This window comes from Mustela putorius, unplaced genomic scaffold (assembly GCF_011764305.1).
Source record: "Mustela putorius furo isolate JIRA1106 unplaced genomic scaffold, ASM1176430v1.1 tig00004007_pilon_pilon_pilon, whole genome shotgun sequence".
Lineage (NCBI taxonomy): Eukaryota > Metazoa > Chordata > Mammalia > Carnivora > Mustelidae > Mustela > Mustela putorius.
The window spans coordinates 14543574-14567375 of NW_025422145.1; the positions used below are offsets into that span (position 1 = coordinate 14543574).

At 61.2% G+C, this 23802-nt stretch overlaps 2 long non-coding RNA genes across 4 annotated transcripts; one reads left to right on the forward strand and one right to left on the reverse strand.

The window, feature by feature from the left end:
• Nucleotides 1-950: 950 nt before the first annotated feature.
• Nucleotides 951-9606, reverse strand: LOC123389731. Of its 3 annotated transcripts, none has more exons than XR_006604388.1 (7): nucleotides 8582-9606; nucleotides 7309-7494; nucleotides 6386-6735; nucleotides 5189-5367; nucleotides 4711-4840; nucleotides 3371-3479; nucleotides 951-1691 (listed from the first exon to the last, which is right to left on the reverse strand). It is a non-coding gene; the product is annotated as an uncharacterized LOC123389731 (long non-coding RNA). The 3 variants fall into 3 exon arrangements; XR_006604387.1 differs by lacking the exon at nucleotides 951-1691 and adding an exon at nucleotides 2707-3004; XR_006604386.1 differs by lacking the exon at nucleotides 951-1691 and having other exon boundaries at nucleotides 2707-3479.
• On the forward strand, nucleotides 7839-9722 carry LOC123389732. The gene is made up of 3 exons (XR_006604389.1): nucleotides 7839-8305; nucleotides 8411-8646; nucleotides 9590-9722. It is a non-coding gene; the product is annotated as an uncharacterized LOC123389732 (long non-coding RNA).
• Nucleotides 9723-23802: the final 14080 nt, after the last annotated feature.

Consider the following 23802-nt stretch of genomic DNA (forward strand, 5'->3'; position numbering starts at 1 on the left):
GAGTCGCGACCCGACCGACGGGAGGAGAAGAGCGGACGCTCCCTAACCCGGGGCTGGCCGGGGGTGGGGGCGGGGCGCCAGGGCTGCAGGCGGGTGGGGGAGGGGAGAGGAGAGGATGGGCGGGCTGGCCCGTAGCGAATACTGGCCCCTCCCGGCCTCTCCGGGCGCCTCCCCGTCGGGCGCGCCTCGCTGCCCAAACTCCAGCCCCCGGTGCGGGAGCAGGCGCCTTCCAAGGTCAGCCTGCTCCGCCCGTGGACGCCTTGGGGTTAGGCGTTGGTAGGTGTCCCCCCTCCCCCAATCCGAGCAGCGGCGGGTGGAGGGCATCGCGCACTCAGGCTACACGGCGTGGAGTGGGGGGCGCTGGACTGCCGAAGCAACTCGCATCCATTCACTCCTTTTTCTCCGTTTCTCCTCCCTCCTCTCCCCAGAGACCCTAGTTGGAACTGCTGAGGCTGCGGGCTTCTCCAGCGTTAGGAACCATAGGTTGGTCCGGCGTCCAGCGGCCGCTCAGGGCATGCATTCCGTGGGCTCCCGGCCGTCCTGTTTCTTGGGGGAATAAAACGACGGCGTGTCTCACCAGTCTCGAGATGGGGGGAGGGGCTTCTGCCTAGGATACGTCCCGGTCAGCAGTGGTCCACAGAGCTTGGCTATAGTGACCTCGGTCCCAGGTGACAAAGGCCAGAGGGCCTGAGCAGAATGTGGGCGTTTCAGGTCTCTGTCAGCCTCTGACCTCCAGAGGGGCTGCGCGCTCTGGGATCCCCGCAGTAACCCAGCATGGGCCTGGCTTGGGGATGCTGCTGCCTTGGCCCCTCCCTTGCCAGGCAGCTGCTGCTCTCCACCTCAGGGGGCCGGGCCCATGGGGGCTTATCTGAGACACCTGTTCTCTGGGGCCCCAGCCCAGATTCCCCAGCAGTGGTCCTGGGAGTGAGAGGGTGTGTTTTAACAGGAACCCCAGGTGAGCCTGCTGTGCGGCACATGGCTGGGGATGACTCTTTAATAAGCTGGCTTCCTGCCCGGGGCATGGGCTTCAGTCCCAGCTCTTCCCTGCAGATGCCAGCGGGTTTGCACAGGGCTTTGTGGGGGACAAGGGCTGTGTGGGGAAGGCACCCGACATACGGCAGTGGCCACTAAGAGGTGATGGGCACTGCTGGAGGACAGAGAGAACCAGGGGCTTACGTGGGCTCCGCGCAGATGGGGCAGAGAGGGAGCAGGGCAGGCCACGTAGGGGGGACCTAGGGGGTAACAAGGGATGTAGTTTGGGGAGGCCGACCAATGCGCATGGCCTGGGTCTGACCCCATGGGCCTTGGGGAGCCTTGGGGTTAGGGAGAAGGAAAACTAAGACCAGGACCTGTCCATATGTGTGGCAAGGGGATACCTGGAGATGGGGAGGTGTGGCCCCTTGACCGTGGCTGCCAAGTCCCAACCGCAGTCACGCAGCTAAGGAACAGGAAGGACTGTCCTTGTAGGGGAAAGTGGCCCTCGTGCTGGGAAGAGAGTCAAGACTGCTGGAGGAGATAAGCTGGATGATAGGCTGGAGGGCAGGGGGTGAGCAGAAGGCTACCCCCCACCTGGCACCCTCAGCCCAAAGCCTCCTTGAGCTCCCACCTCGGCACACACATGCACGGCGATGGCCTCCTGGCTGTCCCTTCATTGGTCAGCTCATGCTCATGTATCCAGCACCGACTTTGGCCTTGAAGAAGCACAAGGGCATGGTGTAGACTGGGCCACACGGCACGCAGGGAACAATGGGGTGGCCTCTAGGACCTGAGGATGCTGCCCCATGACAGCCAGCAAGAAAGTGAGGACCTCAGGCTTTCAGTCGATGGGGGCGGGGGGAGGCTGAACGCTGCCAACCACCAGAGAGTTTGCAGGAAGGCCTGGAGCCTCAGATGAGGGCCGGAGACTCTGAGCAGGGGCCTCACTGAGTCTGGGCTCCTCATGTACAGAAAATGAAATAACAAGGGCCTTGTTTAAAGCCACAAGGCATTCGGGGCCTTGTCACGCAGCTAAGGAACATGCCTGGTTCAGACAGCATGGTCGGGGAGGTCTCTGAAGGAGGATCAGGCCCCAGCTGTGGGGAGGCTGGGGGAGATCCTGGCAGAAGGACTAGGAGGGAAAGGCCCCTGTGGCTGGGGGCTGGGTGAGGGGGCTGGGCAGCAGGGATGAGGTTGGGCCGGGCACTTGGACGGGACGTCATGTGACAGTTCCAGGGTGCTGGGGACTCTGCTGTGTGTTCTAAGCGCTGCAGTTTCAGTGGGAGAGATGCGACTGGCCGGGGCCCAGTTCCCTGGATACAAAGGAGAAACTAAGGCTTGGACAGAGTGAGGGCTTTGTCCAGAGTCAGTGAGGGTAAGACCCAGACGAGGGAGGAAGCCAGCCTGCCGCGGCAGGTCTGACACCCACCCCACAAGGAGGGGTGGTGTCCCTGGGAGCTGCCTGGAGAAGGGGCAGGACCCTCTGCTCCCCTGGGTGCCCACTGGAGGCCAGCTGCAGCCTGGAGGAGGTCTGCGCGCAGAGCTGCCCCTCACCTCCCTTACCTCACACCACGTACATAACCATGTCAGAGACCTGACCAAATGTAGGAGCTAAAACTGTGAAATACGTAGAAGAACACGCAGGGGGAAATCCTCACAAAACTGATTTGACAATCGTTTCTCGGATGGGACACCAAAACCACCAGCAAGTCAAGAAAAAAACCAGATAAATTGGACTTCATCCATGTTAAGAACTTTTGCACATCAAAGCAAACTGAGGAAGAAAAGATTCCCTGCAAGAGGGCAGGGCTGGGTCTGCGGGGCCAGACATGCCTTTCTGACCTCAGGACCCATTGTAGGAGGATGGCAGCCTTGTCTTCCAGCTCTGGGGAACGCATGCAGATTGCCAGGGAGACCCTGCAGCCCCCTCTCCTCCACCCCAGGCTGGTGTCCTCCACTTCCTCCTCCAGGCTCTGCTGTACTGCTGTCCCTTGGCCTCCCAGTTCCATCTAGGACATACCCAGTGTCTCTACGGGGTGGGGGAGGAGGGGGGGGTCTCTTTGTCAGGCTGAGACTTTCCCGGGATGTTCTAAGTAGTAGTGACCTAGCTGGGACACTGGTCCTACTACCCCCCTTCAAGGGACTGCCTTTGCAAGCTTCTCAAAGGAATGGGGCATCCCTTGGACCCTGCCCCCACCCCCCGGCCTGCTCCAGGCTCCTTGGCCCCTGGCCTGACTACAGAGGCACCGTCTAGTGGTTCCAAGCTAGGTCCTGGGCCACATGAAGGTGTCCTGTCCTTCCACATCTGGTCTGTGGTCCCCAAGTTTGCTTATCCCTGCCCACTGGGTGGTTTTGTACATTAGAACAAAGAAAGAGCAAAGTCTTAGGACTTTACCTGCCTGTGCTGTGACCTGTGGGTTTGATGGTGTCTTTCTGCTCCCAAAGAGAAAGGAAGATGGTCATCAGATGCCCGTTACTGTGAACCACCAAGTCGCCACTGTCCCCTGCAAGAGACGCCAAGAACAGGCTGGGCGGCAGGCAAACCCCCTGTTGCATGTGCCTCCTGGCGGCTGGGTCTCTGCTTCTGCTCTGACCCGGCCCAGGAAGAGCGGAGGGACCAGTGTGGAAAATACCCAATTGTTGCGAGAGCCTTGAGGAGCGGAGGATAAAGGGCTTGGTTGGTGGGGCTAGGTGTCCCCCACTACTGCGTGGAAGGAACCTGGCTCCCTGAAACCCATGGAAAAGGCCATGAGGCAGGTGCATGGGGTCACATGGGCATTCATCCCTTCCCAGTGTTTCGAGCAGAGGTCAAGGGGAGGTTGGCCGTTGCTGTCTCATTCTCAGATGAGACACATTTGCTATCGTGGGAGACCAATGGCTGTCCCTCGGTGGGTTGCTCTGTGGAGGGTGCTGGCTCCGCATGCCTGCAGGTGCAAACGCCCGTGGCGCCATGTCTGGAGCCCTCGCTCAGCCTGAGCCCCCACATCAAAATGAGGGAGGGGTTCTAAGGACCCCAGAGCCACCACCAGTGTGGGTCCTTGCCCCTGGGCAGCTCAGGCCTGACCAGGGCTGTCTTCTACTGCCCCAAACCAGGAGACGGAGACCCCTAGCCCACTGCCTCCAGGCACCTGCAGCACTTCCTGCCTCCAGACCCCCACACCACAGCCAGGTGAACCCCCCCACCTCCCCTCCTCCCTGCTCTAAACACAGCCCCCTGGCTGCCTCCCTCTGCACCTGGATGGCCCTCCCCATCATGTTACAACCATCTGGCTGCCTCCCAACCTGCACCCAGGTAGGACAGGAATTCATGATATGCGGAGGGACGAAGGCAGGAACAGCACACCCACCGGGCTGGGGGTGCTCTGATGCGGTTCCATGTCCTGTGGCCCAGGTGCCCCCATGGCAGTGGCAAGCAAGGCAGGTCTGACCCTGGCCCACACTGAGCCACGGGCACTCTCGGACCCGGCTGCTCCTGTCTTAGCTCAGCTATCCAGGTAACTAGCGCGTGTGAAGAGGGGACTTCCCACCCCAGCTAGGGACAATACCCCCTGTGCCGTGCGGCCCGCACATGGAGTGCAGGCTGGCCAGACTCCTCGCTTGCGGCCGGATACAGTTACCTGCCAAGACCCCGTGTGCACACACAGGCCCTTTCTTGTTGGGGGTGGACGTGGTGGGGCAAGGCTCAGAGAGAGAGGACAGTAACCACAGAGGCCCAAAGGGGGCCCTTCTCTTCACCTGAGTCAGGAAGGTTTTACTGGGAGCCAGGGGCCTCCTTCACGCCACGGTTCCGCGGTATTCAAAGCGAGCTCCTGGGACCCTGAGAGCAGTCTGTGGACACACGTTCTCTGTGCCCCACGTGGGCATCCTGTGAGGACACCATTGTCACACGCCCACACCCCGTTCTGGGTGCCCCGTCTCCACATTCTGGGCGCCAGGCCCTGGTGAAGCTCAGGACCAAGGACATGCATCCCTGCAGCCTAGCCGGGTTCTCAGTCTCTGGGGGCCTCTCCCTGAGCAGGGGCACAGCCTCAGGGGCAGTCACGCTGCCCAGAACTGACGCAGGGAGGGCGGCTCAGCCTGAGTGCCACCATCCCTGTGCTCCCCGTTCCCGGGGGCCCTGTCCACCAGGGCTTTCCCAGGGCCCGACAGCCATGTCTGCCCCCTCCCCCGCCTGCCCACCGGCTCCCACCTGGCAGGCGGGAGGCTTACTCACCATAGGTGTGCCTTCTCCGGGGATCGGCTCAGCCCAACGCCCTGACGTGCCTCCAGGACTGACAGGCCAGAGAGGAGACGGGACGGCTCCGCAAAGGAGGCCTGCGACACCATGAGATTCTCACAGCTGGGCGGGAAAGGAGGGGCCCTGGTGCTTTCTCACTGGTCAGGGCAGCCTTCCTGGAGGAGACAACATCTTGGTGGGTGTTGTTGAGAGGGTCTGGAGAATGATGGCAAGGGACACAGTCAGGGAGGGGGTGCCAAGTGATTCGGAAGGGCCAGGGTAGGAGAATCTGGAAGGGGGTCCTGTAATGTGGCTGGGTCAGGGGAGATGGGAAGCATTCTAGGAACGGGGTGGACCTGGAGCCCCACCTACTGGTAGGGCGCAGGGTGTGCAAACAGTTTGGAGAGAGCAGGACCAACAGGGAGACTGACTCCCTGGCTCCTGGCAGAATCTGGGGGGAGGAATTTGACGGCCTGATCTCAGAAGAGGAGAGTGTCTGGCCGGTGGAGGAAGACCTAGGACTCGTGCTTGAGAACAGGAAGAAGAGAATAAGTCAAGGGTGACCACCCCCTCCAGCCTTGAGGCTGTGCAGCTGGCCACGGCAAGACCCTGGAGATGCTGGAGTCTGCAGGTTTGTGGGATCACAGGTGGGCAGGGGCCCTATTTGGGGCCCTTTGGGTTCTGGGTACCACAAGACACCCCCAGAGGTGCAGACCTGGGCCTCCTCATGTACAAGGAGGCGGGCCCCCCAGGGGAGGGTGCACGGTGTTGGGAGGCAAGGTCTGCGTTGGCCAGCCGTGGTCACCAGCACATAAGGCTTGTGGCTGAGACTGGAGGGACCCACGGAGCCACGGGCACAGGGGGGCATCGTGGAGGACAGCCAAGCGGAACAGTGGGGTGAAGGCTGGGGGAGGCTGGGTGATACTGGAATGGCCCCATTGGGGTTTAGCCTTGAGAACCCCTTCCTGTAAGACGCAGACGTTCCACCCTTACGTATCCGTGCAAGAGAACTGAACCCGGGCACGGCCAGGGGAGCAGGTCCGCATGTGCTCGCGTGATTCTCCAGGCAGAGCTCGGGAGCCACACCCCCTTCATGGGCGCAGATGCGGGTCTGCAGCCCGGCCGCCGGACAGGGGACAACCGTGAGGCCACACGAGGCAGGAAGTGCTGACGCCCATCGCCACCAGGACCAACCTGCAGCGCAGGGAGGGACAGAAGCCAGGAGGCCACGCGGGGTAGGATTCCAGGCGTGCGGAATGTCTAGAGACAGGCCCAGGCTGGCGGTTCTGGGCGGCTGGCGGTGGGGTCCTCAGGCTTGGCAGGAGCAGCTTCTGCGGGAAGCCTGGGTCCTGGAACCTCCCGTCGCTGTTCACGCACGCAAGGCCGCTGACCCGTGTGCTTGAGAACTGGTCACGGGGCCAATGATCATGTTATCTCTTACTGCGCCGATGATGATGACACAAAAGCCACTCACGTCTTGTCAGGACCACCCAGTGGGGTTGCTGGTGACTTGAGGACGCCAGCGCAGGGCTGCGGGGTGCCGGCTGGTGGGGGGACAAGAAACCGGTCCTGGAGCCCAGAGCCACCAGCTGGAGAGTGGGAGAACAGGGTCGGGGAGGGAGTTCTGTCTGGGTTCTGGACGGGAGCAGCTAGAGGTGTGTTTAGCAGCTGATGACCCGGCCACTCAATGCAACGCACTAAAAAGACCCCACATTTCTGGAGCCCCAGGATGGCTCAGTCGGTAGAGCATGTGACTCGATCTCGAGGTCGAGTTTGAGCCCCACGTTGGGTGTGGAGATTACTTAAAAATAAAACCTTAAAGAAAAAAGGCACAGCTACTAAGTAACCTAAATAATGAGCTGCTCACCGACGCCCGTCACGGAAACCGTGAAGCCTGGAGAACTGGCTGGCGGAGGAAGACCAGAGGCCAGTGCCTCACAGAAGAGGAACCGAGATAAACAGGGGGAAACTGAGGCCCACCCAGGGTGAGTTGGAGACTGGGGGTGGGGAGGCAGGGGAGGGCCCAGGGGGCACGGGGTGGGGTCTCCCCAGGGCAGGGCCTATGACAGGAGAATCTGGGGAGCCGATGCTAACCCCGCTGCCCTCGAGGCACTCACTGGTCCAGGTTCCCTCATCAGTCAGGGCGTGTGACCCTGCTGAGTTCTCATAGCTTCTGCTTGGGACTCAGCTGTGTCCCCCAAATCCATGTGTTCAGGTCCCGACCTCCCGTGCCACTGTGTTTGGAGGCAGGGCATTCCGCAGGTCATCAGGGTTAAGTGCGTGCACAGGGAGAGCCCCCGGCCCTAGTGAGAAGAGGAAGAGGGACATCAGCATCTCTCTTTGTGTGCATGGTGTCTGCAGGCCAGGAAAGGCCCAACCCCCCCAGGGCCCCGATCTCGGACTTCTCGCCCCAGGACTCCGAGGAGTGTCTGTTGCTTAAGCCGCAGGCTGTGGCCTCTGTTGTGATGGCTGTCGGGGCAGACTGAGAGACCCTCCCCGCGGCTCCCAGGCCTGGAAAGGTGCTCGCATGCCCGATGGTCACTGCGTGCCTGCGTCTGGCCAGCGGCACCTAGCCTGGGGCTGCCGTCTAGACGGTGCCCTCTGGCGGCCTACAGTGGGAGCGGGAAGGGGTGGGGGCGGGAAGGGGTGGGGGCGGGGTGGCTCCTGGGAGCAGTGCCGGCAGGTGGCGGAGCGGCCTCCTGGGCAGGGCCACGGCAAGAGCAGGCGCAGGGTGTGGGGTTCTGAGAGGGGGGGCTCTGAGAGGGCTCGGACTGGGAGAGCCCCGCGGATGGACTGCCCCGTCCTCCAGGAAGGAAGGAGCTCCTGGAGCCAGGCAGGACGGAACCACAGCAGGAAGCAGGAACGTCCTACCACTGCCAGATGCCCAAGGCTGGGCGCCAGGCTGCGGCAGGGCCCCTGCGTGGCTTGGGACAGGTCTGCTGGCTGGAGTAGGGGTGTGGCATGGGGGAAAGGGGGGGAAAGGGGTGAGAAAGCCCAGCCCGGGCCCCAGCCCTGGAGACCCTAAGTGCTGACTGCTCGGGAGTCTGCAGGGGCCACAAGCTGCAGAGACAGAGGTCTAGGGCCAAGTCTACCCTGACTGGCTGTGAGACCCTGGTAAGTCACGGCCTTCACGGGGCCAAGTCGTCGAGCCTGGGCATCGGGTCACGGGTGCTGGCCTGGACCTGCAACAGATTCGTGCTCTGGGCTCCTCCAAACCAGCAGGTGACGAAGGCGTTGTCGCTCAATAACTGGGTTATCAAGTGTGGCAGGAAAGGCAGGAGAGACACCGTTCGAGTCGTCCTTCAGCCTGGAAGGGACGTCGCCACACGCCCCGCAGCCTCGCATCCTAAGAGCTTCCCCGGTGAATCACACCCCCCAGGCCTGTCTTACCAGATGTGCCTCCGTCCCACAGCCACGGCGCCGCCAGCGTAGAGGACCCGTGAAGCGCTCCGCAGGTCAGCTGTGGGTGCCCCCCCCTACCCTTCCCACCGTCCCTCTCCTTTCTGACTAGTGTCACCAGCACATTCCACAGCCGGGGCTGCTGAGCTGACCTAGCACGGACCCCAGCATCCAGGCATCCGCGGGTCCGTGTAGGGACTAGCCCGGTGAAGTCTGCAGCCTGACCCTGTCCAGCCCTTCCTGGGATGGCCTGCCCCTGATTTAAGGACTCGGCCAGAGCCGGGGAGAGGATTTGCCAAGGGCGTGTGCTTCGCCTCGGGCAGCCAGAGGGCTCAGGAGGGCGGGGAGCTCCCGCTGCCCCTCCCCCAGCGCGGGCAAGGCCCCGGCTGCCCCAGACGGAGAGCAGCGGGGCTCAGTCCAGGAGCGAGCCTGGCTTTCCCGCACTGACTCCGGGGTGCGGTCTCTGTGGCTGACCCGTCGTGCACTCCGGCTGGCGCCGCACGGACGTCGGGTTCAGCCCGGGCCTTCACCGCGCATCGGAGCTCGTCTGCGGAGGAGACGCGGAGCCGGGAAGCGGGCGCGGGGTCTGGGGCGCTCGGGGTCGGGACCCTCCAGGAGCAGTGCTCTCCGCCCCGTCCTGCAGCCGCGCGCCCTCACCAGCGGGCCGTCTTGTGTTGGGGGCGGTGGGGGGCGCAAACGGAGTGCCCACTCTGCACCAGCGCCCCCCACCACAGCGCCCAGGCGCCTGGTCAGACCAACACACACCCTGCCCTCCAGGCACCGTGGGAAACCTGGTGCTTTGGGGGACGGCCGTGCAGCTGCCTCCAGGCTGAGCAGAGCGGGGAGCCAGTGGGGACCCTCCCAGGGCAGCGGGACCTGAGCCCAGAGCAGCGTCTGCGGGTGGGGTGTGGCGGGTGGGGATATGGGACAGGCTTGGACGCGGGGCGCTGACCTCAGCTCCCTGAGCGCCCTAACCTGCTCTCCTGTGCTCTGCGACAGGACACCGGAGCGCCCTGGCCTCCGCGCCCCACCTGTGCCCTTGACCTGCGCGTACTGCCGTCGCCACCCTGACCTGCGTCCCCTGACCGGCCCGTGCTGCCGTCGGCTGCATGACCTATGCCCCCAGACCTACATGTCCTGACGTCGTCCTCATGACGTACGCCCTGATCTGCACGTACTGACGTCGGCTTCATGACCCGCGCCCCTGACCTGCGCGCACTGACGTTGTCATCATGACTTATGCCTCCTAACCTGCTTGTCCTGACGTCATCCTCCTGACGTACACCCCGATCTGCACGTACTGTGTTGGCGTCATGATCTACGCCCCCTGACCTGCATGTACTGACGTTGTCGTCATGACCTGCTCCGTCACCTGCCTGTACTGACGTCGTCCTCATGACGTACGCCCTGACCTGCACCTGACATACGCCTTGACCTGCACGTACTGATGTTGGCGTCATGACCTACGCCCCTTGACCTGCACGTACTGACGTCGTCGTCATGACCTGCGCCCTGACCTGCTCGGACTGACGTCGGCGCCCTGACCTGTGCCCCCTGACCTGCACGTACTGACCTCTGCTTCATGACTGCGTGCACCCTGACCTGTTCCGCCTGAAACAACGGGCTTGCAGTACCTCCTCGTGGCCACACGGGGGCGGGCGGACCCGAGCGTCGGGGCAGGAGGGGCGTGGCCCAGGGGCGCGGCAGGTGGGACCAGGTACCCTAACACCTGGCTGTGGTGCGCCGGCGGCTGGGCTCCTGGGACTTCCAGGGTGGCGATCGGCGGGCGCTGCAAGCTCCATCCACCGCGGACTCGAGCTTCTCCGACGGCCTCGAGGGGCTCCACAAGCCGCTTCCGTTTGTGAGCGGGTGTGCGCAGGTGCGAGCAGGTGCGTGAGGGTGTGCGCGGGTGTGTGTGAGTGGTGCAAGCGGGTGCATGCACGTGTGTGCACGTGCTAGCAGGTGTGTGCGGGTGCGTGTGTGAGGGTGCAAGCGGTGCGTGCAGGTGCGTCCAGCGTGCTGGCCCCGCTGCACACTCCTGTCGATCTCGCTCAGGGTCCGTCTCCGCACTAGCCTTGCCACAGCTTGGGAGCCCAGGGACGTTCGTCTCTCTGTCACGGTGCCTAGGACCTGACAGAGGCTGGCTCCGTGGGGAGTGTTGGAAGGAGGAATGAACCCGCGAAACCCTTGCTGGAAGGTCCGTAGGGAGTGGGCTGAAGGGGGCCCAGGTGCACCTTCGCCCCACGGTTCTCACAGCGCTGCTGGTCCGAGCTGTGCTGCGGTCTTGTCCGCGTGGCTCTGGTGTTCCCGTCCTCCTCCCACTGCAGGAGGGGCAGGAACCAAGATGCAGAGGAACAGGCCAAAGGCCCCTGCTGCTTGTGCCGGGTGTTAAGTGTAGGACTTTTAGTTAAAGATATCATTTCTTTATTTAAGATAAAGAGAGAACGCACAAACTCGGGGAGGGACAGAGGGAGAGACAGACTCCATGCGGAACAGGGAGCCCGACGCAGGACTCGATTCCATGACCCTGCGATCACGACCTGAACTGAAGGCAGAGGCGTAACGACTGAGGCACCAGGCGCTTCCAAATCCCAGGCCTTCACCTGGCATCAGAGCCCATCTGCAGAGGAAAGGCAAAGCCGGGAAGCGGGCTCAGGGTCTGGGGCGCTCGGGGTCAGCACCCTCCAGGAGCAGTGTTCTCCACACCGTCCTGCAGCCGCGTGCCCTCACCAGCGGGCCGTCTTGTTTTGGGGGGCTGGGGGGCCCAAACGGAGTGCCCACTCTGCACTGGCGCCCTCCCTGCCTAGTGCCCGGTCAGACCAACACACACACTGCCCTCCAAGCGCCCCTGGGAAGCCTGGTGCTTTGGAGGATGGTCGCGCAGCTGTCTCCAGGCTGGGCAGAGCGGGGAGCCAGTGGGGACCCTCCCAGGGCAGTGGGGCCTGAGCCCAGAGCAGCGTCTGCGGGTGGGCTGTGGTGTGTGGGGACATGGAGACAGATTTCAACAGTGACACCTGGACAGTGACAGGGACTGGGGATGCTGACAGGCCTCGAGACTGGGGGATCCACCCTTGACCCCTTCCTCTCTGGGGCTTCCAGAGGCTGCCCCAGTGGGAGGAAGGCCACAGAGGTGGGCCACCTCCTGTTTTCCCTTCCTTTCTCTCTCTCCCCACTCCAGGGACCCGGGGGAGGAGACAGCGACCACCAGTAGGACAATTAGGGGCAACTGGGGAGTGTAGTGACCTCAGGCGGCCGGCCTTGTGCCCAGCCTGGCTGTGGGCCTTGGGGCCAGGTCTCCCGCAGTGACCGCCGCGTACCCCCATCCTGGAGGCCACTGTGGGCCCAGGAGCACAGGGAAGGGCCTTCTCCATCCTGGGCCGCCTTCCCTCACTCCCACGATGCAGTTCTTTTCTTGGCTTGTGGGTGGGGAGATGTGCTGCAGCTGCAGCGTCCCCCTAGAATGAGTTCTGCATCCTTGCCCCGTGGAAACCAGGTTTGGCCCCATGGCTTGTCTGCACCCCGGGGGGAACCGAAGCAAGGCCTGTCGCTTGAGAGTGGGAGATTTTGGAGCTGGCTCTGACTCACCCTCCCTCGGCCACAGGATGCATGTCAGCTGAGACTTCTGGAGAGAGGGCAGGCGACCCTCCTGCCTCCCTTCTGCCTGCCGGCCAACCTTCTCCCTCGGTTTCTGAGGGACAGCTGCCCCGGTCCCGCATGGCGGCCCACCCCGCACGCAAGCCAGCACACCCACTGAGGCCGCCCACACAGGCCCCCATCACGGGGCACCCTGTCCACCTCCCGGTTCTCACCGGGGAGCCCTAGGCTCTCACCAGCTCGAGAGAGGTGTGGAAGGTTCTAGAGCAGACCTTGTTCCTGGTGGTCTCCAGCTTCTCGAGCCACCAGGTACTCCCTGGCGTAGGGTACCTTGGTCCACCTTCAGAGCCAGTGTTGGCGGCCGGTCCGCACACCGGGGCCCCTCTGTCCCCCTGGCGCTGGGCTGTTTTCACCTCGAGGTCCACCAGCCGCGTGTTGCTGGGTCTCTAGCAGCAGCCCCTGACCCTGGCGTCCTCCAGCTCACACTCACAGTGGCTCCCGACAAGCAGCGCTCCTGCGGGCACGTGGCCTGCGGCCTGCTGGGGTAGAGGTGGCTTAAGATAAAATCAGGTTTTGAAGACCGACAAGCACATACGGTACTGGGAGCAGAGAGGGTCATCTGCGAGTCACAGACGACCCTCCCAGCGGCATCAACTAGCAAAGGAGAGATGAGGGGAAAGGAAATCAGGAATGAGTTCTGGGGAAGAAAACGTGTTTTTTAATGAGTATAGCCTCTCGTCCTCTGATTTTTATTTCTATAGTGAAACTTCTTAGGTTTTCATTAACTCTGTTTTCCTTTCCTCGTGGCGCAGTTTGAACACCTGCTGTCTGGGGCCACCGCCAGCCCCTGCTCGGGCTGAGACCAGGGGACCCCCCAGCCCCGCCCCCGGCCCCCTGAGTCCTGACTGAAGCCAGGAGCCTGAGCCCCCAGGAGGGGAGGTCTCCAGGTGGAGCCAGCCCAGGGCCAGCGCAAATCCCCAGCGCCAGCCTCCGGGGGACCCGCAGCCATCTTCATTCACTTCCTCTCAAGCTGTCCCAACAGCCCCCCAGGGACCCCAGTGTTCTGGGCAGGAGGTCCCCCACAGGACCTGTCACCGGTGCAGCTGAATGTAAAAGCGTCGGTATGCAAATGGGATGTCCTCCTGGGAAGTAAAGAAGGAAGGCATCATTGGCGAGGAGACCCCACCTCTCTGGATATTTCCAGTTCAAGCCCCAGGGGACACATTTGGTGATTCCGTGTGAAAATATTTTTTAAATGTGCCGCTCTACAAGAGGCGGTGGGTTTATGTGACCTGGGGCCGCTGAGCACACCTACACATACACACACGCATGTCTCGACCAGGGGTTTAGGAGGTCCTTGAAATGTCACAACTGGCTGAGCAGCTCTGCCCAGGCTGGGGTCCGCGGGTGTCTGGAGGGGCTCCGTCCGGCGCTGTGGGAGGGAGCTGGACCCCTAACCCCGCCAGGTTCTTCCAATTAGCCGGCCCCACCTCCTTCCTGGGTGGGCCCTTGGCTGCCCTCCGGTGGGCTCTGGGGGACTGCAGGTCACGTGAAGACTGGCAAGGCAGCTCCAGGAGTCCCAGCCCCCTCCCGTGAGTGCCACCGGCTCCTGGAGCAGGTGCCAGCTGGCTGTGGGCTTCAGTCAGTGAGCCCTGTGCCCGCCTCCCCGGGGTGGACCCCCACGAGGGCTGTGCGGGTGGGGCTGGGGGACCAGGGTCAGGGCGCTTCAGGGCAACCGCCGGTCTTGGGGGGGGTCTCTGTGCTTTAGGCTGTGGCCACCAGGTGGACCCCCCAAGCTAATGGGGTCTTGGCCTGTCTTGCATGGCGTCCCGCCCCCAAGGGCCTTCAGGGTCGGGAGGGAGTCACTCTGTGGCTGATCTGGGGACTGCTCAGAGAGGCTGGGGCTGCGGGGCACACACTGGCTTGGGAGTGTCGCAGGTCCACACTCTCCCTCCCGCCAGCCCCTGCCCAGGACTTGAAGATTCCAGCCACATGGTGTCCTCCCCCTGCCCTGAGCCACGGCCACCTTGTCCCTGGGGGCAGTTCTGTCTCCTGGACAGATGGTGGGGAAGGGAGAGAGTGGCTTCAGTTCTCTGGGGGGAGTCTTGCCATCCCTTTGGAGCCGACTCTCCAGACCTTGTGGAAGGTATCAGGCAGGGCAGGCGGGTCAGGCGAGATCCATGGGCATCCCCAGGTCCCAGGTGGCACTGGGACCTAGCTGGAGTTCTCAGCCTCAGGGAGAAAAATCCAGCAGCTAAAGGGACCGCCCTTGGGGTGCCCATCCCGGCTGGGCCTGGACACTCCGTACCTTTCCTGCAGTCTGTCCTGCAGTGCTGGGGGTCGGGCTGCGGCCCCTGAAGTTCGGATGCCCGTCTGCCTCCGGGACGTGGACTCGCTCGCCAGAGTCTGGGCTCCCGTACCAGTGTCCGCAGCAGGACCCACAGCCTCCCTGGGAAAATTCTGCCTCAGCAACCGAGGAGCTGGGACCTTGGTGGGTCACCCACACTCTGTGAGCCTGGGTTTCTTCCCCCGAGACTCAAGGGCCCCTGTCTGCCCTCCGACTGTGGTGGCCAGAGTCCAGGTGGGATGTGGCGAGGGGACTTGCCGGCCCAGAGCAAGTTCCTGGTTCCTGAGGTCTGTTCCAGAAACGCCCTGTCCAAAACCCTGGCATCACAGCCCACCCACCCCGGGGATCCCAGAAGGGGCTGCAGGGAGCCACGTACTATGAAGGCCCAGCCCCCAGCCCCTCGTCCTTCCCCACCTCATCTCCCTAACACCCGCACCTGTCCGCGGTGTCACCCCAGCTGGTGGACACAGGGTCAGCCTGGCCCTTAGTGGCCCATCGGCCTAGTGCTAGCGAGTGCTGGTCACGTATGGGACCACCTCAGCCTCAGGACCCTGACGTCAAGAGTCCCATGATCCACCGGTGGAGTCTGCCAAGCGCCCCTCGTGTTTTAAATGAGAAACTGATTTGAACCGCCAAACTCCCAAAAACCAACACATGCAGTTTATGGGCGTGCAGGAAGCCCCGGGGCTTGCGGACGTGCTGTAGGGCCTCAGGCCGACCGCGGGGGGCGTGGACATCACCCTGCTGAGACTGGAGACCCCCCTGGCTCTCTCTGAGGTTGTCAACCTGGTGTCCCTCCGGCGGCCTCCCTGAGGGTTCCCTGGAGGAAGATGCGCTGGGTGGGCAGCTGGGGTGACTTCAGACTCTGAGGCAGGGCTCAGGGGCAGCTGGTGCGGGGGCGCTCTTCACCTCAGCGCCGCCTGGGGTCCTGCTGGCCCATGGGGGTGAGCCGGGCGGAGTGTTGGGTGGGGGCCGCCGGAGGACCACAAACTTGGGGACTGTTCCACACGTCATGTAAACCTGTTGGTGGAAAACTCATGCTCAGCATTTTCGGGAGCTCTCATGTCTAGCTGGGGCACTTCGAACGCATCCTAGGCAGGGTAAAGCCTTCCAGAACATCCGCCGAGATCGCCATCCCCGCCAGATACTCCAACCCGCCCACTTCCGAAGCCGCCACTGGGGCAATTCTCCCCGGCCTGTGGGCGTGAGACTCCCCTGAGGCCAGCTTCCCTCCGCCTTCCGACAGGCACAGCAGGCTGCCTCCGGTCTTTGGAGGGAAGGAACACCCATGTCCTCACCTCCAGGTGCAAGCCTCCTGTCCCCAAGGATGTCCCTTTGTCCTGAGGAGAACCGTTGACTGCAAATAGGAGAGGAGGGAGATGGGGGTGCCGGAGCTCCCTGCTCTGGGAGTCAAGAATAGGGTTCTTTTGTTTTTAAAGATTTTGTTTGTCAGTGAGAGAGAGAGAGCGAGAGAGAGCGAGAAAGAGCGAGAGAGAAAGAGAGAGAGAGCGCAAGCAGGGAGAGCCACCTGCAGAGGGAGAAGCAGGCTCTCCGATGAGCAGAGCCCAATGCGGGGCTCGATCCCAGGACCCTGGGATCATGACCAGAGCCGAAGGCAGACGCTCAACCGATGGACCCCCCAGGTACCCCAAGCTCGGGGTTCTTTACCACAACCCTCCAGAGACCTGCCGACGCCCACCCTTCCCAGACACCTTCCCTGTGATGGAGCCTAAGTCACCCCTACCCCATTCGTCCCCGCTCAGTTCCTGTGTTGTCTCAAATGATCACATCCTCCAACCCAGACTGGGGCAGACCCACTATCCCTTTTGTTCATGGTGTTCTCACGGCCCTGTGCCAGGCACAGGGCCGGGTTCAGGGAATGTTTGTTGATTGACTGACGGACCAGTAATCAGCCCTGGTCCCAGGAGAGGGAGAGAAACTCAGCAGCGTCCACCAGCTGCAGCCCAGGAGATCTGCCAGGTCTCCAGTGGGGAAACTGGCACTCAGAGGGATACAATGATGTGCTCGGCTTCACAGTGGTGATTCAAACTTTGAACCCAGCAGGTGATCCCCGTGAGGCTCGGCCCAGCGCGGACACCACCACCCAGAGTCAGTGTGACGGGCTGACGCGGAAGGAAGCTTGGCCCCACTGTGTGCAGTAAGGGTGTCCCTCCCTCCCGCTCTCCCCCTCCCTCCCGCTCTCCTTCAGAAGTGTCCAGGTGACTGGGAGCCCCGGAGCATTCGGTAGTACTTCTTGGAAATCTCACCAAAGTCCATCAAAAGGCCCCCTTGGGATTGGCATCGGAATCACGTAGACTCTAGAGGCACTAACGTCTCCGTGACACGCCGTCCTTCCAGCCACAGCAGAGCCCCCTTCGGTTTATGTCTCCTCAAAAGTCTATCCCAGGAGCTGCCCCACTTTCGTAGCAGCACCGTCTGCGGGTGCTGAAAGGTGGGAGCAAGCGGAGTGCCCACTGCCAGGGGAATAGTACGCACGACGCGTTCCATCCACGTAGGGGACAGGGATGCTGCCTGGGGAAGGGGGTTCTGACACCTGTTCCAGCACGATGAACCCGGAGGATGTGCCTGTTCTAATTTCAACACGAAATGAAGCAGATGCAGCCATAAAGTTACAGATGTTTCACTTTCCCGCTTCTCTGAGGTCCCTGGAGTCATCAAATCCACAGACACGGAGAGCAGATGGCACAAACCGGGCGCCGGGGGAGGGGCGCTGTGTAATGTGGACACAGCTTCAGTTCTGCGAGATGAGAAAGTTCTGGAAGTGGATGGTGGGTCCGGCTGTACATTATGAATGGATTAAATGCCACAGAACTGTGCACTTAAAATGTCTAAGATATACACACACACATTTATTTACTTATTTGAGAGAGAGAGAGGGCGGGGGGAAGGGCAGAGAGAGAATCCCAAGCAGACCCCCGACTGAGCTCGGCGCCCCACACGGGGCTTGATCCCAGGACCCTGGGATCGTGACCTGAGCCGAGATCAAGTCGAACCCTTCACCGTCCAAGCCACCCAGGTGCTCCTAAGATATATGTATGTGTATTTAAAAAATTAGGAAAAAAGATCCTAATAATTTTCATAATTTCCTTTCTTGGATTCTTGTACCCCTTTGAGCAGACAGACTCGTACCGATGTGGAAGTGGCATCTCCTCACTGGAATGGCCAGGGCTTTACTGGTGGTACGTGAGAATGCTGGGCTTTTTTTTTTCTTTTCCATTTCTCGTTACATTAGCTACAACTTCAACGCAATATTAAATAAAAGTGAAGGTCATACTCCCTCTTGGCTGATTTTTTTTTTTTAATTTCATAGAAGATACGTCGAATCATGATCCACTTGGGGTGGCGTCTCCCCGCGGGGCTTGAACTCACGACCCTGAGATCAAGACCTGAGTGGAGATCAAGAGCCAAACGCTTAACCGAAGGAGCCGTCCAGGTGCCCCTCCATTGTCCTTTCTTAGAATGAATGGTCTGGGGGTGACGCTAGCCTCACAGTGGCATCTTAGGACAAGGTGTGTGGGTTTCACTCTTTCCCTCTTTTGGGAGAGAAGATCTTGTTTCAAACCGGGCTGACAAATGGCTAAAAATTTTGACAGAACCCATCTTTAAAATATCCGTGTCTGGTGCCTTTTTTCCTTTTTAACAAAATAGCTACAACGGTCCCACTTTCATGATGATTTCCATACCTATTACTTCCGGGCTCCCACTCTAGGGTCACGTTTCAGGTTTAGGAGGGAAAATCCAGCTGCTTGAGCGTGTGGACCTGAGTTGTGACAAACGTGCACAGTCAGGGATCAGTCCCCCCACTCCAGACCCCCTGTGCCCCCTCGTGCCTAAGCCCCCTGTCCCGCAGCCTCTGGTGGCTCATGATGTGTTTTCCGCCTGTGATTCTATCTTTTCCAGAAGGTCCCACTCATGGAACCACACGGCACTGGCACTTGGCCCTCACAGACCACATGGCTGTCACCTTCACTGGCCTACAGTTTTACTGTTTGGTTTTGTCTTGGTTTATACACGACCCACCCCCACCCCCACCCTGCTGCAGACTGTCGGCCGACACGGGTCTCCCGCAATCTGGCTGGAAGCGGATCCGCTGTCGGCATCCTGGCTCCCGGTGTGGTCCATGACACTTAGCTCTCCCCGGCCTTCGGCTTCCCGCATTTTTTCCCCCCAATCTTGCCCCGATCCCGCTTTCACAGCTGTGCATTGGTCTTACTCTGCCTCTTCCTAATGCCAAAAGACGGCCGGCACTTTCTCCCACGCCCGTCTGCCGGTGTGTGGTTCCTTCTGGGGAGTGTTCCCATCTTTTCAGGATTTCTTTACTTGGCTTTCTGCTTCCTCATTATGGTGTGGACAACCCCTTACGCGTTCTGGGTACAAGTATTTTATCTTCTGCAAATGTTTTCTCCCCGCCTGCAACTTCCGTGCTCTCCCGTTTCCTTGGAGTGTTTTTGGATGAGCATGTTCTGAATTTTGACAAAATCCAACTTATCAAAAAAGCTTTTTAATGAATCGTGCTATCTTTTTCCTGGCACTTGCCTGCAGTATCTCTTCCCTTCAGCTTTCGGTTCTGTCTTGCAAGCGGTGTACATCCACCTTCATTACTGACGTCTTCACCGGTAAGTTCACTTGCTCTGGGTTTATTGCAATCGCCAATATTCTCGGGCTGATTCCTACCGCCTTGATTTATTATTTTATATTGTTCAACTATCCCTGTTTCATTTTTTCATTTTTTCTCCCTTTCTAGAACAGGTGTCCACGGGAAGAGAAGACCGCGTCTGCGCCTCCAGCCTCCTGGTCTGACTTTCTTAATTCTGTCGCCAGGTTGGTATCATCTGGACGGTTGGACCTGGGTTTCCCTGGCTCTATCTTCTCTTTGACTTTGATACTATCTTTAAAAAAAAGATAACAGTAACTTTTGTGATGATACTTGGTTTCTTTTGCTGGATATCTCTCTTGCAACATTTTCCTTTAAGAGTTTTATCTAAACTGTTTCAAAGGGAGGCAAAGCTTTGCTATGCCTGGGAACTTTCCTGAGGATATAGTCCTGTGGCTTCTAAAGGGGGGCTTGCTGGGTTCTCAATGACTTGTGTTCACCTTGAATGACACCAGAATGGCGTGCGTACAAGCGTGCATCGGTCTCTGTGCTGGCCTGCCCACCCACGCACGGCCCTGGGCCTCCTGCGGCCTCTCGGAGAGGACAGGAGTGTGCCAGGGCTGACCACCCACGCCCAGGATCACGGCCTCCTCGAGGGCTGTGCGTTTCCACATTCCCAGTGTGTCCCTGGGGCTCAAACTGGGGCTTTCCAGGGGGCTCCTCCAGAGATGCCCCCATTCTGAGGGAAGACCCTGTTTGCATTTCTAGGCTCTCCATCTGGCTGCACCTGTGCCAGGGCCCCCCATAGCACCCCCACCCTGGGCACCTGCAGGCCATAGGCCCAAGGCCTTTTGGAGCCTCCTGCCCTGTTCTGGGGGCCCCTGCTGAAGGGAGCGGAGAGCCAGGGCCTGACAGAAGACGGGAGTGGGCCCATCACCCCAGTGCCCTCCCTGCCCTGCCCTGGGGCCCCCCAGCGCCCCACACCATGCTGCGTGCTCTGACCCTACTTGTCGAAAGCTAGCATGAGCAGAAAAGAATGGGGATCCTGTCTCCGCCCTGAGGTTGGGACTGGGGTTCTCACCCCTTCTTCTGGGCTGTGTGGGCATCCCGGCATCTCTTGGTCCTCCCTGGGGCAGGAGGCTCCATGGCTCTGGCTGGGCCGGGGGCCTGGGGGGCGTCACTGCCCCGTTGCCTAATCTCTTCTCGCGACACTGTGGGGGCCTCAGGGAGTGGCTGAGGCCCCGGGAGCGCGGGTCTCCCAGAGGACCTCAGGCAAGTTTCCTGGAAGGCCGAGGACCCCAGGCCCTGGGCACCCCCTCACTTCCCCTCTTTTGGGCGAGCATGGGAGGCCAAGACACTCTCCATGAAAGAAAGACAAAGCACAACTTGGTAGAACGTTCGAGCCCATCTTGGGTGCCCTCTGTGAGTCCCAGACAGAGCAGAACGGTTGCCACTGAGAGGGACTCCGGGAATCCTACCATCTCCGTCCGGAAATATCCCAGCTTAGCCTCGACGTCCGAAGGGAAGCCAGGCGTGGAGTGTGCTCGTCTGCTCAGGGCACCCCCCCGCCCCACTGCCCCGACTGACTGGGACAGAGGAAGCAGGACCGTGGGCCGCGCGCGGGGCATCACCAAGCAGAGGGCAGAATGGCTTCAAGTTCTCCGTCTCAGCCTGAGGCACTCCCTCAGGCAGCAGACGGTGGGGAGGGGGGTCTTCCCACCAAATTCTCACTCTTTGCAGACATCAAGGTCATGACCATGTCCTTTGTGATGGGACCCACTGTCACAGGGTGGCCCCGGGAGGTTTTCTCCTCCACCCACCCAGGGTCCAGCCCTGTGCCCTGTCACTACTGGCCCATGGAAGAAGACCTGTTGGGCTGCAGCCCCGGAGAAGCCTAGCCTGCCACGGCCACTTCCTGTATTGTTAGGATGAATGGGGGATTGGAGGGATGGCCTCGGAAGGAACCGTCATGGAGAAGCTGGTACTGGGCCTGAGCTCTCCCCCGCCGGGCACCCTGCAGATGCTGTGGTGGCTGTTTCTGACCATCCCCTGGCTGGGGGACTCTGTGCCCGGACCCGTGGTGAGTCCCGATCCCCTCCAATATGCTCAGGGCTCCTGGGACTCAACCAGGAGGAACAGGGACGGTCCCCATTCCCTTAGGGAAAAGCTTGCCTTGTCCTTTCCTGAGCTCTGGGAAGGTCATGATCTGGGTCCCTCATGGCCCCACCACTTGTTTCTGCACACTCCAGCCTGGGGCGTGAGCTGGGGGGCATCGTGGGGGCTGTGACGTGGCAGGACCCGTGGCCGGACCCGTGGCCGGTCAGCCTGAGCTTCTACAACCTGAGGCACAGCCTGTGGCAGCACATCTGCAGGGGGTCCATCAGCCACCCCCAGTGGGTGCTGACCGCTGCCCATTGCCCGGAGCCGAGAGTCCTGCCTTCTCCATTCCCGTGGCTGGAGGTGTGCACAGATGCATGTGCATGTGCAGGGTCCCCCTGTGGGAGACGGGCTTCTCGGGGTCCCCCAGCTCTGAGAGCCCCCAGCCTGCCCTGAGAAGCCCGGCTCTCCGCTTCCCCAGGAAGAACCTGGAGGCTGGTGCCTTCAGGGTCCCGGTCGGGCAGCTGAGACTCTACGACCATGACCAGCTGTACAAAGTGGCTGAGATCATCTGTCACCCCAGGTTCAACGAGAGCCTGTCTGTGCGGACATCGCTCTGCTGGGACTGGAGGACCCCCTGGCTCTCTCTGAGGTTGTCAACCTGGTGTCCCCCCACCACATCCCACCTGGACTCTGGCACCACAGTCAGAGGGCAGACAGGGGCCCTTGAGTCATGGGGGAATAAACCCAGGCTCGTGGAGTGTGGGTGACCCACCAAGATCCCAGCTCCTCAGTGGCTGAGGCAGAATTTTCCTGGGGAGGCTGTGGATCCTACTGTGGACACTGGCATGGGAGCCCGGACGCTGGCGAGCGAGTCCACATCCTGGAGCCAGACAGGCATCCGACCTTCTGGTGCTGCAGCCTGACCCCAAGCACGGCCGACGTGGGGAAATAGCACTAGGTCTGGTGCTGGACCCCAGGTCAGGGCTGGCCGCGGGGATGTCCCCTGCCCCCACTGATAGACCGGGGCGGGGGTCCCAGCACAAAGTAGGAGTACGTGTGAGATGGGAAGGCGAGGAACCCCCATTCTCACGCAGCACCCCCCCACAGAGCCGCTGCCCCCCACCACCTACAGGAAGTGGAGGTTCCCATCGTGAGGAACAGGGAGTGTGATCACCGCTCCCAGAACTCTCCGGACCCAACGATCAGATCATCAAGGGTGACATGCTGTGTGCCTGGAGCGAGGGCTGGGACTCCTGCCAGGTGAGGTCCCAGGCTGCCCCAGGTGCGTGCTTGGTCCCCTTCTAGCTGGGACCGTGGGACCTACCGGTCCCTTTATCGTGGGGACGTGGGACGCTCTTGTTCAGTGGCTTCTATCCCCAGAGCTGGACCCTGGGGGTCCCGTGGAACTGCACCTGGGTCCAGGGGGGTCTCGCGAGCTGGGGCTACAGGTGTGGCGACTGCGACTTCCCTGGGGTGTATACCCGCGTCATGAGCGACGTGTCCTCGATCTGCTAGTATGTCCCTCTGTTTCTGGGACCCTAGAAGGGACCGACGCCCCCTCCTCCTCATCTCTGCACCCTGTTTTCCCTGCAGAGGGCAAGGGAGCAGGGGCGAGGCTTCAGCGGGGAGTACAGGTGGGGAAAGCCCAGGAATCCTGCTGGAATTAGGTTATTAAACATGGCGGGAAAACCCTCCAAGGCTGTGCGTGCTTGACTCTCCTGCATCTAGGGGTTTAGGGGGTTGGCCGACCAGGCCTGGCTATTGGGGGTCCCTGACGCTGGCATCTCCAGGCCCGGCAGAGCGGAGAGGGAAGGGGTCTAGGGCAGGTTTCTGTGCTTCTCTTCCCAGAAGGATGTCCGCTGAGATGGGCTGTGGTTCTCTGCCCCAGACTCCCTCCTCTCCTTCCTGCCTGCTTCCCTCTGGTCCCTCTGAAGCCACGGCTGAGGTGTGGGATCTGGGGGGATGCCCCTGGGGTCCTCCTCCCACTGTCCCGCAAGCCCCCTCCTCTCCTGGACAGTGTGGCCGGCTGGTGCCACAGACCATTCCCTCCCTTTCACAGGCTCCTTTCCTGGGTGTTCAAAGTCCCATCTGACAAGGCTGGTTTATTCTGAAGCGTGTCCTGTATGCCTTGGCCCCTTAAGGTCCTCCTGTGGGGGGTGGCATCCGCCCAGAGGACAAGTTCACCAGGAAAACGGGGGTCCCCTTTGGCACCTCTGCATTTCCTAGGGGCTCTGTAACATGACAGCCAGGTCTGCCTCCCATAGCGCACAAGGCCATTGTCGGGGCCAAGGGGCTGCTCTGCCCTGCTCGATGGCTCAGCTCCCAGAAATCTCAGCTTGGCTCCTTCCCTCCAACCCCCAACTCCCCACCCCCAACTTAAAAACAACAACAACAACTAAACACTAAAAAGAAAACATTTTAAAAGAGGCCACAGCTCTCACGTTCCTGATTTCCTCGTAGCCGATAAACCAGGACCCAAGCGCCTGGAGAAGCTGCCGAGACCTGCGTGTCTGCAAAGGCACCGGGGCCTTCTGGGCTCCCCTCCTGCACAGGGGA